Source organism: Sphaerodactylus townsendi, linkage group LG14 (genome assembly GCF_021028975.2).
Source record: "Sphaerodactylus townsendi isolate TG3544 linkage group LG14, MPM_Stown_v2.3, whole genome shotgun sequence".
NCBI classification, from domain to species: domain Eukaryota; kingdom Metazoa; phylum Chordata; class Lepidosauria; order Squamata; family Sphaerodactylidae; genus Sphaerodactylus; species Sphaerodactylus townsendi.
Genome location: NC_059438.1, coordinates 35,938,076 through 35,952,398, shown reverse-complemented (window position 1 = coordinate 35,952,398; position 14,323 = coordinate 35,938,076). Strand labels below are relative to the sequence as shown.

At 86.0% G+C, this 14,323-nt stretch overlaps 1 protein-coding gene across 23 annotated transcripts in view; it reads left to right on the top strand.

The window, feature by feature from the left end:
* LOC125443375 (protocadherin gamma-C5-like) overlaps window positions 1-14,323 on the top strand; it is a 373,248-nt gene that overhangs the window by 353,522 nt on the left and 5,403 nt on the right. The window lies entirely within an intron of this gene.

The following is a 14,323-nucleotide window of genomic DNA, read 5'->3' as shown; positions in this document are numbered from 1 at the left end:
GCAAAAAATATCCAGGATCACTGGGTGATCTAGCCTGAAGGAAAATTCCTTCCTGACCCCAAAGTGGTGACCAGCATTACCCTAGGCATGTAAGAAAGACAGCCAAGCACAGACTCGCCTGTCTCTGCCCTTCCTCTGATGACCTTCCTAAGTTCACAGAATCAGCAGTGTTATCAGATGTCCGTCTAGCCTCTGCTTAAAAACTTCCAAAGAAGGAAGTTCTTAAGCAGAACGTCCCACCACCACTTGCCAAGGAAGCGTGTTCCCGCAAGGAACCGCTCTGACTGGCAGGAACTTCTTCCTGATCTTTAGCCAAAACTCTTTTGATTTAATTTCGACCGACTGGTCCTGCTCTGACCTTCTGGGCCAACAGGAAACAAATCAACTCCATCCTCTATATCACAGGTGTCAAACTCGCGGCCCTCCAGATGTTCATGAACTACAATTCCCATCAGCCCTTGCCAGTATAGCCAATGCTCATGTTGGGAGGGACTGATGGGAATTGTAGTTCATGAACATCTGGAGGGCCGCGAGTTTGACACCCCTGCTCTATATGATAGCCCTTCAAGCACTTGAAGATGTCTCAGTCATCTCCTCTCCAGGCCAAACATACTGAGTTCCTTCAACTTTTCCAGATTCTTCACCCTGTTTGTTGCTCTTCTCTGGACATGTCCTAGCTTGTCAATCTACATCTTAAACTCCAGTGCCCAAAAACTGAACACACATTAATCTTATGTTTGTACACAAAGCAGAATATCTCAGGTGTCTTATAGGAGAAAGTGAAGCATACGTTATTTTGATCTGCGCAGATCCACCATTGGAGTTGGGCGTTTTTGTTTTCTTGCCGGGCTGCTGTGCGTTTAACACTTCTTTGAGAAGCAGGAACTCAGGTGGTGAATCTTCTTCCTTCCTTGCATAGCTGGAAAAGCTTTGCTGGCAAAATTCCGGCTGTTTGTAGATCTGTCAAAAGCTCGGGAAGCCTGCCAGGAAATGCTGGCAATCTTAGTCCAGCGTGTAATAAAGACTAGAGTAAAATGTGGCACTGAGTGTTGAAGAGAAGGACTCTATTCCTGGACTATAAAAGGCATAATTATTAGCATTCAAATAAAGGATTGTGCACCAACATGCCTGCTTGCAGCTGTACTAACTCCTCCTATTTGCACTGATGATGATTCTCAGGTTTTAGAGTGGAATGGTCCTTGGAGCGATCAGTGTGTTTTTAGCATGTTGATTGTACTTCTTCTTACTCTGCTGCACCACCCAGTTCAGGCTACTTCCATTCACAGCAGTTCTGTTGTAGCTTTTGTCCACCTTTTGGTCCATATGGGCCCATCCCTGCAGCCTGGTGCAAAAAGAAGGCCAGCTGTTGGCAACACGCTTGCTCAGCATCCAAAGATGCTCAGAGACAGACATCACCTTCGCAATGAGCCTGATCCCATAGCTTTGATGCATATCAAGTTTTGCCCACATCCAGCTTTGGAGAAAACCTGCTCTTCTGGTTTGGAAGAGAAGCCAGATTTGCCCTTCCCTTCCCCTTTATCAAAGTGCTGATTCCCTCACCCATACTTTTTTACACTTCATAAGTGCTGAGTTAAGTTGGGAGGGCATGACTGTTGCCTGGAACCTGGGATGGGAGAGCAGATGTCTTTTTCTGATGAATGCAAAGTGGACCCCCACAAGATCCAAAGGCTGTGCCCAAATCCCAACAAAAGAGGAGGCAAAGGTATAGGGTTGGCATGGGCTCCCTGGCCACTGGCAATGAATTGAAGAAGAAGAGTTTGGATTTATATCCCCCCTTTCTCTCCTGTAGGAGACTCAAAGGGGCTTACAATCTCCTTGCCCTTCCCCCCTCACAACAAACTCCCTATGAGATGGGTGGGGCTGAGAGAGAGGGCTCCGTAGAGCTGTGACTAGCCCAAGGTCACCCAGCTGGCATGTGTGGGAGTGCACAGGCTAATCTGAATTCCCCAGATAAGCCTCCACAGCTCAAGCGGCAAAGCTGGGAATCAAACCCGGTTCTTCCAGATCAGAGTGCACCTGCTCTACGCCACTGCTTTTAGCCACTACGCCACAACTAAAAGGGAGTTGGGGCTAGGGTTGCAAGTTCTAGGTTGGGAAACGGAGCTTAGGAAGGAAAAAGACCATACTGGGGTACAGAGCCGCAGAACCACCCTCCAGATCATCCATTTTCTCCAGGGGAACCAATCTCTGTAATCTAGAGATGATCCCCAGGCCCCAGCTGGAGGTTGGCATCCCTTCAGGGAGAAGGAGAGCTGATTCCACATATGAAAGCACCTCTCCAGTTGGAGAATTGTGCTCCCCCATGAGGGATTCCCATAGAGCACAGGTGTCAAACTTGCGGCCCTCCAGATGTTATGGACTACAGTTCCCATCATCCCCTGCCAGCATGATGCTGGCAGGGGGGGGGGGGTGGGGGGGGGGGGTGGTGGGTGGGGGGGGGGGAGGGGGGGGTGGGGGGGTGGGGGGGGGGGTGGGTGGGGGGGGGGGTGGGTGGGGGGGGGGGGAGGGGGGGGGGTGGGGGGGGGGGGGGGGGGGTGGGTGGGGGGATGGGGGGGTGGGGGGGGGGGGGGGTGGGGGGGGGGGGGGGTGGGGGGGGGGGGGGGTGGGGGGGGGGGGGGGTGGGGGGGGGGGGGGGTGGGGGGGGGGGGGGGTGGGGGGGGGGGGGGGTGGGGGGGGGGGGGGGTGGGGGGGGGGGGGGGTGGGGGGGGGGGGGGGTGGGGGGGGGGGGGGGTGGGGGGGGGGGGGGGTGGGGGGGGGGGGGGGTGGGGGGGGGGGGGGGTGGGGGGGGGGGGGGGTGGGGGGGGGGGGGGGTGGGGGGGGGGGGGGGTGGGGGGGGGGGGGGGTGGGGGGGGGGGGGGGTGGGGGGGGGGGGGGGTGGGGGGGGGGGGGGGTGGGGGGGGGGGGGGGTGGGGGGGGGGGGGGGTGGGGGGGGGGGGGGGTGGGGGGGGGGGGGGGTGGGGGGGGGGGGGGGTGGGGGGGGGGGGGGGTGGGGGGGGGGGGGGGTGGGGGGGGGGGGGGGTGGGGGGGGGGGGGGGTGGGGGGGGGGGGGGGTGGGGGGGGGGGGGGGTGGGGGGGGGGGGGGGTGGGGGGGGGGGGGGGTGGGGGGGGGGGGGGGTGGGGGGGGGGGGGGGTGGGGGGGGGGGGGGGTGGGGGGGGGGGGGGGTGGGGGGGGGGGGGGGTGGGGGGGGGGGGGGGTGGGGGGGGGGGGGGGTGGGGGGGGGGGGGGGTGGGGGGGGGGGGGGGTGGGGGGGGGGGGGGGTGGGGGGGGGGGGGGGTGGGGGGGGGGGGGGGTGGGGGGGGGGGGGGGTGGGGGGGGGGGGGGGTGGGGGGGGGGGGGGGTGGGGGGGGGGGGGGGTGGGGGGGGGGGGGGGTGGGGGGGGGGGGGGGTGGGGGGGGGGGGGGGTGGGGGGGGGGGGGGGTGGGGGGGGGGGGGGGTGGGGGGGGGGGGGGGTGGGGGGGGGGGGGGGTGGGGGGGGGGGGGGGTGGGGGGGGGGGGGGGTGGGGGGGGGGGGGGGTGGGGGGGGGGGGGGGTGGGGGGGGGGGGGGGTGGGGGGGGGGGGGGGTGGGGGGGGGGGGGGGTGGGGGGGGGGGGGGGTGGGGGGGGGGGGGGGTGGGGGGGGGGGGGGGTGGGGGGGGGGGGGGGTGGGGGGGGGGGGGGGTGGGGGGGGGGGGGGGTGGGGGGGGGGGGGGGTGGGGGGGGGGGGGGGTGGGGGGGGGGGGGGGTGGGGGGGGGGGGGGGTGGGGGGGGGGGGGGGTGGGGGGGGGGGGGGGTGGGGGGGGGGGGGGGTGGGGGGGGGGGGGGGTGGGGGGGGGGGGGGGTGGGGGGGGGGGGGGGTGGGGGGGGGGGGGGGTGGGGGGGGGGGGGGGTGGGGGGGGGGGGGGGTGGGGGGGGGGGGGGGTGGGGGGGGGGGGGGGTGGGGGGGGGGGGGGGTGGGGGGGGGGGGGGGTGGGGGGGGGGGGGGGTGGGGGGGGGGGGGGGTGGGGGGGGGGGGGGGTGGGGGGGGGGGGGGGTGGGGGGGGGGGGGGGTGGGGGGGGGGGGGGGTGGGGGGGGGGGGGGGTGGGGGGGGGGGGGGGTGGGGGGGGGGGGGGGTGGGGGGGGGGGGGGGTGGGGGGGGGGGGGGGTGGGGGGGGGGGGGGGTGGGGGGGGGGGGGGGTGGGGGGGGGGGGGGGTGGGGGGGGGGGGGGGTGGGGGGGGGGGGGGGTGGGGGGGGGGGGGGGTGGGGGGGGGGGGGGGTGGGGGGGGGGGGGGGTGGGGGGGGGGGGGGGTGGGGGGGGGGGGGGGTGGGGGGGGGGGGGGGTGGGGGGGGGGGGGGGTGGGGGGGGGGGGGGGTGGGGGGGGGGGGGGGTGGGGGGGGGGGGGGGTGGGGGGGGGGGGGGGTGGGGGGGGGGGGGGGTGGGGGGGGGGGGGGGTGGGGGGGGGGGGGGGTGGGGGGGGGGGGGGGTGGGGGGGGGGGGGGGTGGGGGGGGGGGGGGGTGGGGGGGGGGGGGGGTGGGGGGGGGGGGGGGTGGGGGGGGGGGGGGGTGGGGGGGGGGGGGGGTGGGGGGGGGGGGGGGTGGGGGGGGGGGGGGGTGGGGGGGGGGGGGGGTGGGGGGGGGGGGGGGTGGGGGGGGGGGGGGGTGGGGGGGGGGGGGGGTGGGGGGGGGGGGGGGTGGGGGGGGGGGGGGGTGGGGGGGGGGGGGGGTGGGGGGGGGGGGGGGTGGGGGGGGGGGGGGGTGGGGGGGGGGGGGGGTGGGGGGGGGGGGGGGTGGGGGGGGGGGGGGGTGGGGGGGGGGGGGGGTGGGGGGGGGGGGGGGTGGGGGGGGGGGGGGGTGGGGGGGGGGGGGGGTGGGGGGGGGGGGGGGTGGGGGGGGGGGGGGGTGGGGGGGGGGGGGGGTGGGGGGGGGGGGGGGTGGGGGGGGGGGGGGGTGGGGGGGGGGGGGGGTGGGGGGGGGGGGGGGTGGGGGGGGGGGGGGGTGGGGGGGGGGGGGGGTGGGGGGGGGGGGGGGTGGGGGGGGGGGGGGGTGGGGGGGGGGGGGGGTGGGGGGGGGGGGGGGTGGGGGGGGGGGGGGGTGGGGGGGGGGGGGGGTGGGGGGGGGGGGGGGTGGGGGGGGGGGGGGGTGGGGGGGGGGGGGGGTGGGGGGGGGGGGGGGTGGGGGGGGGGGGGGGTGGGGGGGGGGGGGGGTGGGGGGGGGGGGGGGTGGGGGGGGGGGGGGGTGGGGGGGGGGGGGGGTGGGGGGGGGGGGGGGTGGGGGGGGGGGGGGGTGGGGGGGGGGGGGGGTGGGGGGGGGGGGGGGTGGGGGGGGGGGGGGGTGGGGGGGGGGGGGGGTGGGGGGGGGGGGGGGTGGGGGGGGGGGGGGGTGGGGGGGGGGGGGGGTGGGGGGGGGGGGGGGTGGGGGGGGGGGGGGGTGGGGGGGGGGGGGGGTGGGGGGGGGGGGGGGTGGGGGGGGGGGGGGGTGGGGGGGGGGGGGGGTGGGGGGGGGGGGGGGTGGGGGGGGGGGGGGGTGGGGGGGGGGGGGGGTGGGGGGGGGGGGGGGTGGGGGGGGGGGGGGGTGGGGGGGGGGGGGGGTGGGGGGGGGGGGGGGTGGGGGGGGGGGGGGGTGGGGGGGGGGGGGGGTGGGGGGGGGGGGGGGTGGGGGGGGGGGGGGGTGGGGGGGGGGGGGGGTGGGGGGGGGGGGGGGTGGGGGGGGGGGGGGGTGGGGGGGGGGGGGGGTGGGGGGGGGGGGGGGTGGGGGGGGGGGGGGGTGGGGGGGGGGGGGGGTGGGGGGGGGGGGGGGTGGGGGGGGGGGGGGGTGGGGGGGGGGGGGGGTGGGGGGGGGGGGGGGTGGGGGGGGGGGGGGGTGGGGGGGGGGGGGGGTGGGGGGGGGGGGGGGTGGGGGGGGGGGGGGGTGGGGGGGGGGGGGGGTGGGGGGGGGGGGGGGTGGGGGGGGGGGGGGGTGGGGGGGGGGGGGGGTGGGGGGGGGGGGGGGTGGGGGGGGGGGGGGGTGGGGGGGGGGGGGGGTGGGGGGGGGGGGGGGTGGGGGGGGGGGGGGGTGGGGGGGGGGGGGGGTGGGGGGGGGGGGGGGTGGGGGGGGGGGGGGGTGGGGGGGGGGGGGGGTGGGGGGGGGGGGGGGTGGGGGGGGGGGGGGGTGGGGGGGGGGGGGGGTGGGGGGGGGGGGGGGTGGGGGGGGGGGGGGGTGGGGGGGGGGGGGGGTGGGGGGGGGGGGGGGTGGGGGGGGGGGGGGGTGGGGGGGGGGGGGGGTGGGGGGGGGGGGGGGTGGGGGGGGGGGGGGGTGGGGGGGGGGGGGGGTGGGGGGGGGGGGGGGTGGGGGGGGGGGGGGGTGGGGGGGGGGGGGGGTGGGGGGGGGGGGGGGTGGGGGGGGGGGGGGGTGGGGGGGGGGGGGGGTGGGGGGGGGGGGGGGTGGGGGGGGGGGGGGGTGGGGGGGGGGGGGGGTGGGGGGGGGGGGGGGTGGGGGGGGGGGGGGGTGGGGGGGGGGGGGGGTGGGGGGGGGGGGGGGTGGGGGGGGGGGGGGGTGGGGGGGGGGGGGGGTGGGGGGGGGGGGGGGTGGGGGGGGGGGGGGGTGGGGGGGGGGGGGGGTGGGGGGGGGGGGGGGTGGGGGGGGGGGGGGGTGGGGGGGGGGGGGGGTGGGGGGGGGGGGGGGTGGGGGGGGGGGGGGGTGGGGGGGGGGGGGGGTGGGGGGGGGGGGGGGTGGGGGGGGGGGGGGGTGGGGGGGGGGGGGGGTGGGGGGGGGGGGGGGTGGGGGGGGGGGGGGGTGGGGGGGGGGGGGGGTGGGGGGGGGGGGGGGTGGGGGGGGGGGGGGGTGGGGGGGGGGGGGGGTGGGGGGGGGGGGGGGTGGGGGGGGGGGGGGGTGGGGGGGGGGGGGGGTGGGGGGGGGGGGGGGTGGGGGGGGGGGGGGGTGGGGGGGGGGGGGGGTGGGGGGGGGGGGGGGTGGGGGGGGGGGGGGGTGGGGGGGGGGGGGGGTGGGGGGGGGGGGGGGTGGGGGGGGGGGGGGGTGGGGGGGGGGGGGGGTGGGGGGGGGGGGGGGTGGGGGGGGGGGGGGGTGGGGGGGGGGGGGGGTGGGGGGGGGGGGGGGTGGGGGGGGGGGGGGGTGGGGGGGGGGGGGGGTGGGGGGGGGGGGGGGTGGGGGGGGGGGGGGGTGGGGGGGGGGGGGGGTGGGGGGGGGGGGGGGTGGGGGGGGGGGGGGGTGGGGGGGGGGGGGGGTGGGGGGGGGGGGGGGTGGGGGGGGGGGGGGGTGGGGGGGGGGGGGGGTGGGGGGGGGGGGGGGTGGGGGGGGGGGGGGGTGGGGGGGGGGGGGGGTGGGGGGGGGGGGGGGTGGGGGGGGGGGGGGGTGGGGGGGGGGGGGGGTGGGGGGGGGGGGGGGTGGGGGGGGGGGGGGGTGGGGGGGGGGGGGGGTGGGGGGGGGGGGGGGTGGGGGGGGGGGGGGGTGGGGGGGGGGGGGGGTGGGGGGGGGGGGGGGTGGGGGGGGGGGGGGGTGGGGGGGGGGGGGGGTGGGGGGGGGGGGGGGTGGGGGGGGGGGGGGGTGGGGGGGGGGGGGGGTGGGGGGGGGGGGGGGTGGGGGGGGGGGGGGGTGGGGGGGGGGGGGGGTGGGGGGGGGGGGGGGTGGGGGGGGGGGGGGGTGGGGGGGGGGGGGGGTGGGGGGGGGGGGGGGTGGGGGGGGGGGGGGGTGGGGGGGGGGGGGGGTGGGGGGGGGGGGGGGTGGGGGGGGGGGGGGGTGGGGGGGGGGGGGGGTGGGGGGGGGGGGGGGTGGGGGGGGGGGGGGGTGGGGGGGGGGGGGGGTGGGGGGGGGGGGGGGTGGGGGGGGGGGGGGGTGGGGGGGGGGGGGGGTGGGGGGGGGGGGGGGTGGGGGGGGGGGGGGGTGGGGGGGGGGGGGGGTGGGGGGGGGGGGGGGTGGGGGGGGGGGGGGGTGGGGGGGGGGGGGGGTGGGGGGGGGGGGGGGTGGGGGGGGGGGGGGGTGGGGGGGGGGGGGGGTGGGGGGGGGGGGGGGTGGGGGGGGGGGGGGGTGGGGGGGGGGGGGGGTGGGGGGGGGGGGGGGTGGGGGGGGGGGGGGGTGGGGGGGGGGGGGGGTGGGGGGGGGGGGGGGTGGGGGGGGGGGGGGGTGGGGGGGGGGGGGGGTGGGGGGGGGGGGGGGTGGGGGGGGGGGGGGGTGGGGGGGGGGGGGGGTGGGGGGGGGGGGGGGTGGGGGGGGGGGGGGGTGGGGGGGGGGGGGGGTGGGGGGGGGGGGGGGTGGGGGGGGGGGGGGGTGGGGGGGGGGGGGGGTGGGGGGGGGGGGGGGTGGGGGGGGGGGGGGGTGGGGGGGGGGGGGGGTGGGGGGGGGGGGGGGTGGGGGGGGGGGGGGGTGGGGGGGGGGGGGGGTGGGGGGGGGGGGGGGTGGGGGGGGGGGGGGGTGGGGGGGGGGGGGGGTGGGGGGGGGGGGGGGTGGGGGGGGGGGGGGGTGGGGGGGGGGGGGGGTGGGGGGGGGGGGGGGTGGGGGGGGGGGGGGGTGGGGGGGGGGGGGGGTGGGGGGGGGGGGGGGTGGGGGGGGGGGGGGGTGGGGGGGGGGGGGGGTGGGGGGGGGGGGGGGTGGGGGGGGGGGGGGGTGGGGGGGGGGGGGGGTGGGGGGGGGGGGGGGTGGGGGGGGGGGGGGGTGGGGGGGGGGGGGGGTGGGGGGGGGGGGGGGTGGGGGGGGGGGGGGGTGGGGGGGGGGGGGGGTGGGGGGGGGGGGGGGTGGGGGGGGGGGGGGGTGGGGGGGGGGGGGGGTGGGGGGGGGGGGGGGTGGGGGGGGGGGGGGGTGGGGGGGGGGGGGGGTGGGGGGGGGGGGGGGTGGGGGGGGGGGGGGGTGGGGGGGGGGGGGGGTGGGGGGGGGGGGGGGTGGGGGGGGGGGGGGGTGGGGGGGGGGGGGGGTGGGGGGGGGGGGGGGTGGGGGGGGGGGGGGGTGGGGGGGGGGGGGGGTGGGGGGGGGGGGGGGTGGGGGGGGGGGGGGGTGGGGGGGGGGGGGGGTGGGGGGGGGGGGGGGTGGGGGGGGGGGGGGGTGGGGGGGGGGGGGGGTGGGGGGGGGGGGGGGTGGGGGGGGGGGGGGGTGGGGGGGGGGGGGGGTGGGGGGGGGGGGGGGTGGGGGGGGGGGGGGGTGGGGGGGGGGGGGGGTGGGGGGGGGGGGGGGTGGGGGGGGGGGGGGGTGGGGGGGGGGGGGGGTGGGGGGGGGGGGGGGTGGGGGGGGGGGGGGGTGGGGGGGGGGGGGGGTGGGGGGGGGGGGGGGTGGGGGGGGGGGGGGGTGGGGGGGGGGGGGGGTGGGGGGGGGGGGGGGTGGGGGGGGGGGGGGGTGGGGGGGGGGGGGGGTGGGGGGGGGGGGGGGTGGGGGGGGGGGGGGGTGGGGGGGGGGGGGGGTGGGGGGGGGGGGGGGTGGGGGGGGGGGGGGGTGGGGGGGGGGGGGGGTGGGGGGGGGGGGGGGTGGGGGGGGGGGGGGGTGGGGGGGGGGGGGGGTGGGGGGGGGGGGGGGTGGGGGGGGGGGGGGGTGGGGGGGGGGGGGGGTGGGGGGGGGGGGGGGTGGGGGGGGGGGGGGGTGGGGGGGGGGGGGGGTGGGGGGGGGGGGGGGTGGGGGGGGGGGGGGGTGGGGGGGGGGGGGGGTGGGGGGGGGGGGGGGTGGGGGGGGGGGGGGGTGGGGGGGGGGGGGGGTGGGGGGGGGGGGGGGTGGGGGGGGGGGGGGGTGGGGGGGGGGGGGGGTGGGGGGGGGGGGGGGTGGGGGGGGGGGGGGGTGGGGGGGGGGGGGGGTGGGGGGGGGGGGGGGTGGGGGGGGGGGGGGGTGGGGGGGGGGGGGGGTGGGGGGGGGGGGGGGTGGGGGGGGGGGGGGGTGGGGGGGGGGGGGGGTGGGGGGGGGGGGGGGTGGGGGGGGGGGGGGGTGGGGGGGGGGGGGGGTGGGGGGGGGGGGGGGTGGGGGGGGGGGGGGGTGGGGGGGGGGGGGGGTGGGGGGGGGGGGGGGTGGGGGGGGGGGGGGGTGGGGGGGGGGGGGGGTGGGGGGGGGGGGGGGTGGGGGGGGGGGGGGGTGGGGGGGGGGGGGGGTGGGGGGGGGGGGGGGTGGGGGGGGGGGGGGGTGGGGGGGGGGGGGGGTGGGGGGGGGGGGGGGTGGGGGGGGGGGGGGGTGGGGGGGGGGGGGGGTGGGGGGGGGGGGGGGTGGGGGGGGGGGGGGGTGGGGGGGGGGGGGGGTGGGGGGGGGGGGGGGTGGGGGGGGGGGGGGGTGGGGGGGGGGGGGGGTGGGGGGGGGGGGGGGTGGGGGGGGGGGGGGGTGGGGGGGGGGGGGGGTGGGGGGGGGGGGGGGTGGGGGGGGGGGGGGGTGGGGGGGGGGGGGGGTGGGGGGGGGGGGGGGTGGGGGGGGGGGGGGGTGGGGGGGGGGGGGGGTGGGGGGGGGGGGGGGTGGGGGGGGGGGGGGGTGGGGGGGGGGGGGGGTGGGGGGGGGGGGGGGTGGGGGGGGGGGGGGGTGGGGGGGGGGGGGGGTGGGGGGGGGGGGGGGTGGGGGGGGGGGGGGGTGGGGGGGGGGGGGGGTGGGGGGGGGGGGGGGTGGGGGGGGGGGGGGGTGGGGGGGGGGGGGGGTGGGGGGGGGGGGGGGTGGGGGGGGGGGGGGGTGGGGGGGGGGGGGGGTGGGGGGGGGGGGGGGTGGGGGGGGGGGGGGGTGGGGGGGGGGGGGGGTGGGGGGGGGGGGGGGTGGGGGGGGGGGGGGGTGGGGGGGGGGGGGGGTGGGGGGGGGGGGGGGTGGGGGGGGGGGGGGGTGGGGGGGGGGGGGGGTGGGGGGGGGGGGGGGTGGGGGGGGGGGGGGGTGGGGGGGGGGGGGGGTGGGGGGGGGGGGGGGTGGGGGGGGGGGGGGGTGGGGGGGGGGGGGGGTGGGGGGGGGGGGGGGTGGGGGGGGGGGGGGGTGGGGGGGGGGGGGGGTGGGGGGGGGGGGGGGTGGGGGGGGGGGGGGGTGGGGGGGGGGGGGGGTGGGGGGGGGGGGGGGTGGGGGGGGGGGGGGGTGGGGGGGGGGGGGGGTGGGGGGGGGGGGGGGTGGGGGGGGGGGGGGGTGGGGGGGGGGGGGGGTGGGGGGGGGGGGGGGTGGGGGGGGGGGGGGGTGGGGGGGGGGGGGGGTGGGGGGGGGGGGGGGTGGGGGGGGGGGGGGGTGGGGGGGGGGGGGGGTGGGGGGGGGGGGGGGTGGGGGGGGGGGGGGGTGGGGGGGGGGGGGGGTGGGGGGGGGGGGGGGTGGGGGGGGGGGGGGGTGGGGGGGGGGGGGGGTGGGGGGGGGGGGGGGTGGGGGGGGGGGGGGGTGGGGGGGGGGGGGGGTGGGGGGGGGGGGGGGTGGGGGGGGGGGGGGGTGGGGGGGGGGGGGGGTGGGGGGGGGGGGGGGTGGGGGGGGGGGGGGGTGGGGGGGGGGGGGGGTGGGGGGGGGGGGGGGTGGGGGGGGGGGGGGGTGGGGGGGGGGGGGGGTGGGGGGGGGGGGGGGTGGGGGGGGGGGGGGGTGGGGGGGGGGGGGGGTGGGGGGGGGGGGGGGTGGGGGGGGGGGGGGGTGGGGGGGGGGGGGGGTGGGGGGGGGGGGGGGTGGGGGGGGGGGGGGGTGGGGGGGGGGGGGGGTGGGGGGGGGGGGGGGTGGGGGGGGGGGGGGGTGGGGGGGGGGGGGGGTGGGGGGGGGGGGGGGTGGGGGGGGGGGGGGGTGGGGGGGGGGGGGGGTGGGGGGGGGGGGGGGTGGGGGGGGGGGGGGGTGGGGGGGGGGGGGGGTGGGGGGGGGGGGGGGTGGGGGGGGGGGGGGGTGGGGGGGGGGGGGGGTGGGGGGGGGGGGGGGTGGGGGGGGGGGGGGGTGGGGGGGGGGGGGGGTGGGGGGGGGGGGGGGTGGGGGGGGGGGGGGGTGGGGGGGGGGGGGGGTGGGGGGGGGGGGGGGTGGGGGGGGGGGGGGGTGGGGGGGGGGGGGGGTGGGGGGGGGGGGGGGTGGGGGGGGGGGGGGGTGGGGGGGGGGGGGGGTGGGGGGGGGGGGGGGTGGGGGGGGGGGGGGGTGGGGGGGGGGGGGGGTGGGGGGGGGGGGGGGTGGGGGGGGGGGGGGGTGGGGGGGGGGGGGGGTGGGGGGGGGGGGGGGTGGGGGGGGGGGGGGGTGGGGGGGGGGGGGGGTGGGGGGGGGGGGGGGTGGGGGGGGGGGGGGGTGGGGGGGGGGGGGGGTGGGGGGGGGGGGGGGTGGGGGGGGGGGGGGGTGGGGGGGGGGGGGGGTGGGGGGGGGGGGGGGTGGGGGGGGGGGGGGGTGGGGGGGGGGGGGGGTGGGGGGGGGGGGGGGTGGGGGGGGGGGGGGGTGGGGGGGGGGGGGGGTGGGGGGGGGGGGGGGTGGGGGGGGGGGGGGGTGGGGGGGGGGGGGGGTGGGGGGGGGGGGGGGTGGGGGGGGGGGGGGGTGGGGGGGGGGGGGGGTGGGGGGGGGGGGGGGTGGGGGGGGGGGGGGGTGGGGGGGGGGGGGGGTGGGGGGGGGGGGGGGTGGGGGGGGGGGGGGGTGGGGGGGGGGGGGGGTGGGGGGGGGGGGGGGTGGGGGGGGGGGGGGGTGGGGGGGGGGGGGGGTGGGGGGGGGGGGGGGTGGGGGGGGGGGGGGGTGGGGGGGGGGGGGGGTGGGGGGGGGGGGGGGTGGGGGGGGGGGGGGGTGGGGGGGGGGGGGGGTGGGGGGGGGGGGGGGTGGGGGGGGGGGGGGGTGGGGGGGGGGGGGGGTGGGGGGGGGGGGGGGTGGGGGGGGGGGGGGGTGGGGGGGGGGGGGGGTGGGGGGGGGGGGGGGTGGGGGGGGGGGGGGGTGGGGGGGGGGGGGGGTGGGGGGGGGGGGGGGTGGGGGGGGGGGGGGGTGGGGGGGGGGGGGGGTGGGGGGGGGGGGGGGTGGGGGGGGGGGGGGGTGGGGGGGGGGGGGGGTGGGGGGGGGGGGGGGTGGGGGGGGGGGGGGGTGGGGGGGGGGGGGGGTGGGGGGGGGGGGGGGTGGGGGGGGGGGGGGGTGGGGGGGGGGGGGGGTGGGGGGGGGGGGGGGTGGGGGGGGGGGGGGGTGGGGGGGGGGGGGGGTGGGGGGGGGGGGGGGTGGGGGGGGGGGGGGGTGGGGGGGGGGGGGGGTGGGGGGGGGGGGGGGTGGGGGGGGGGGGGGGTGGGGGGGGGGGGGGGTGGGGGGGGGGGGGGGTGGGGGGGGGGGGGGGTGGGGGGGGGGGGGGGTGGGGGGGGGGGGGGGTGGGGGGGGGGGGGGGTGGGGGGGGGGGGGGGTGGGGGGGGGGGGGGGTGGGGGGGGGGGGGGGTGGGGGGGGGGGGGGGTGGGGGGGGGGGGGGGTGGGGGGGGGGGGGGGTGGGGGGGGGGGGGGGTGGGGGGGGGGGGGGGTGGGGGGGGGGGGGGGTGGGGGGGGGGGGGGGTGGGGGGGGGGGGGGGTGGGGGGGGGGGGGGGTGGGGGGGGGGGGGGGTGGGGGGGGGGGGGGGTGGGGGGGGGGGGGGGTGGGGGGGGGGGGGGGTGGGGGGGGGGGGGGGTGGGGGGGGGGGGGGGTGGGGGGGGGGGGGGGTGGGGGGGGGGGGGGGTGGGGGGGGGGGGGGGTGGGGGGGGGGGGGGGTGGGGGGGGGGGGGGGTGGGGGGGGGGGGGGGTGGGGGGGGGGGGGGGTGGGGGGGGGGGGGGGTGGGGGGGGGGGGGGGTGGGGGGGGGGGGGGGTGGGGGGGGGGGGGGGTGGGGGGGGGGGGGGGTGGGGGGGGGGGGGGGTGGGGGGGGGGGGGGGTGGGGGGGGGGGGGGGTGGGGGGGGGGGGGGGTGGGGGGGGGGGGGGGTGGGGGGGGGGGGGGGTGGGGGGGGGGGGGGGTGGGGGGGGGGGGGGGTGGGGGGGGGGGGGGGTGGGGGGGGGGGGGGGTGGGGGGGGGGGGGGGTGGGGGGGGGGGGGGGTGGGGGGGGGGGGGGGTGGGGGGGGGGGGGGGTGGGGGGGGGGGGGGGTGGGGGGGGGGGGGGGTGGGGGGGGGGGGGGGTGGGGGGGGGGGGGGGTGGGGGGGGGGGGGGGTGGGGGGGGGGGGGGGTGGGGGGGGGGGGGGGTGGGGGGGGGGGGGGGTGGGGGGGGGGGGGGGTGGGGGGGGGGGGGGGTGGGGGGGGGGGGGGGTGGGGGGGGGGGGGGGTGGGGGGGGGGGGGGGTGGGGGGGGGGGGGGGTGGGGGGGGGGGGGGGTGGGGGGGGGGGGGGGTGGGGGGGGGGGGGGGTGGGGGGGGGGGGGGGTGGGGGGGGGGGGGGGTGGGGGGGGGGGGGGGTGGGGGGGGGGGGGGGTGGGGGGGGGGGGGGGTGGGGGGGGGGGGGGGTGGGGGGGGGGGGGGGTGGGGGGGGGGGGGGGTGGGGGGGGGGGGGGGTGGGGGGGGGGGGGGGTGG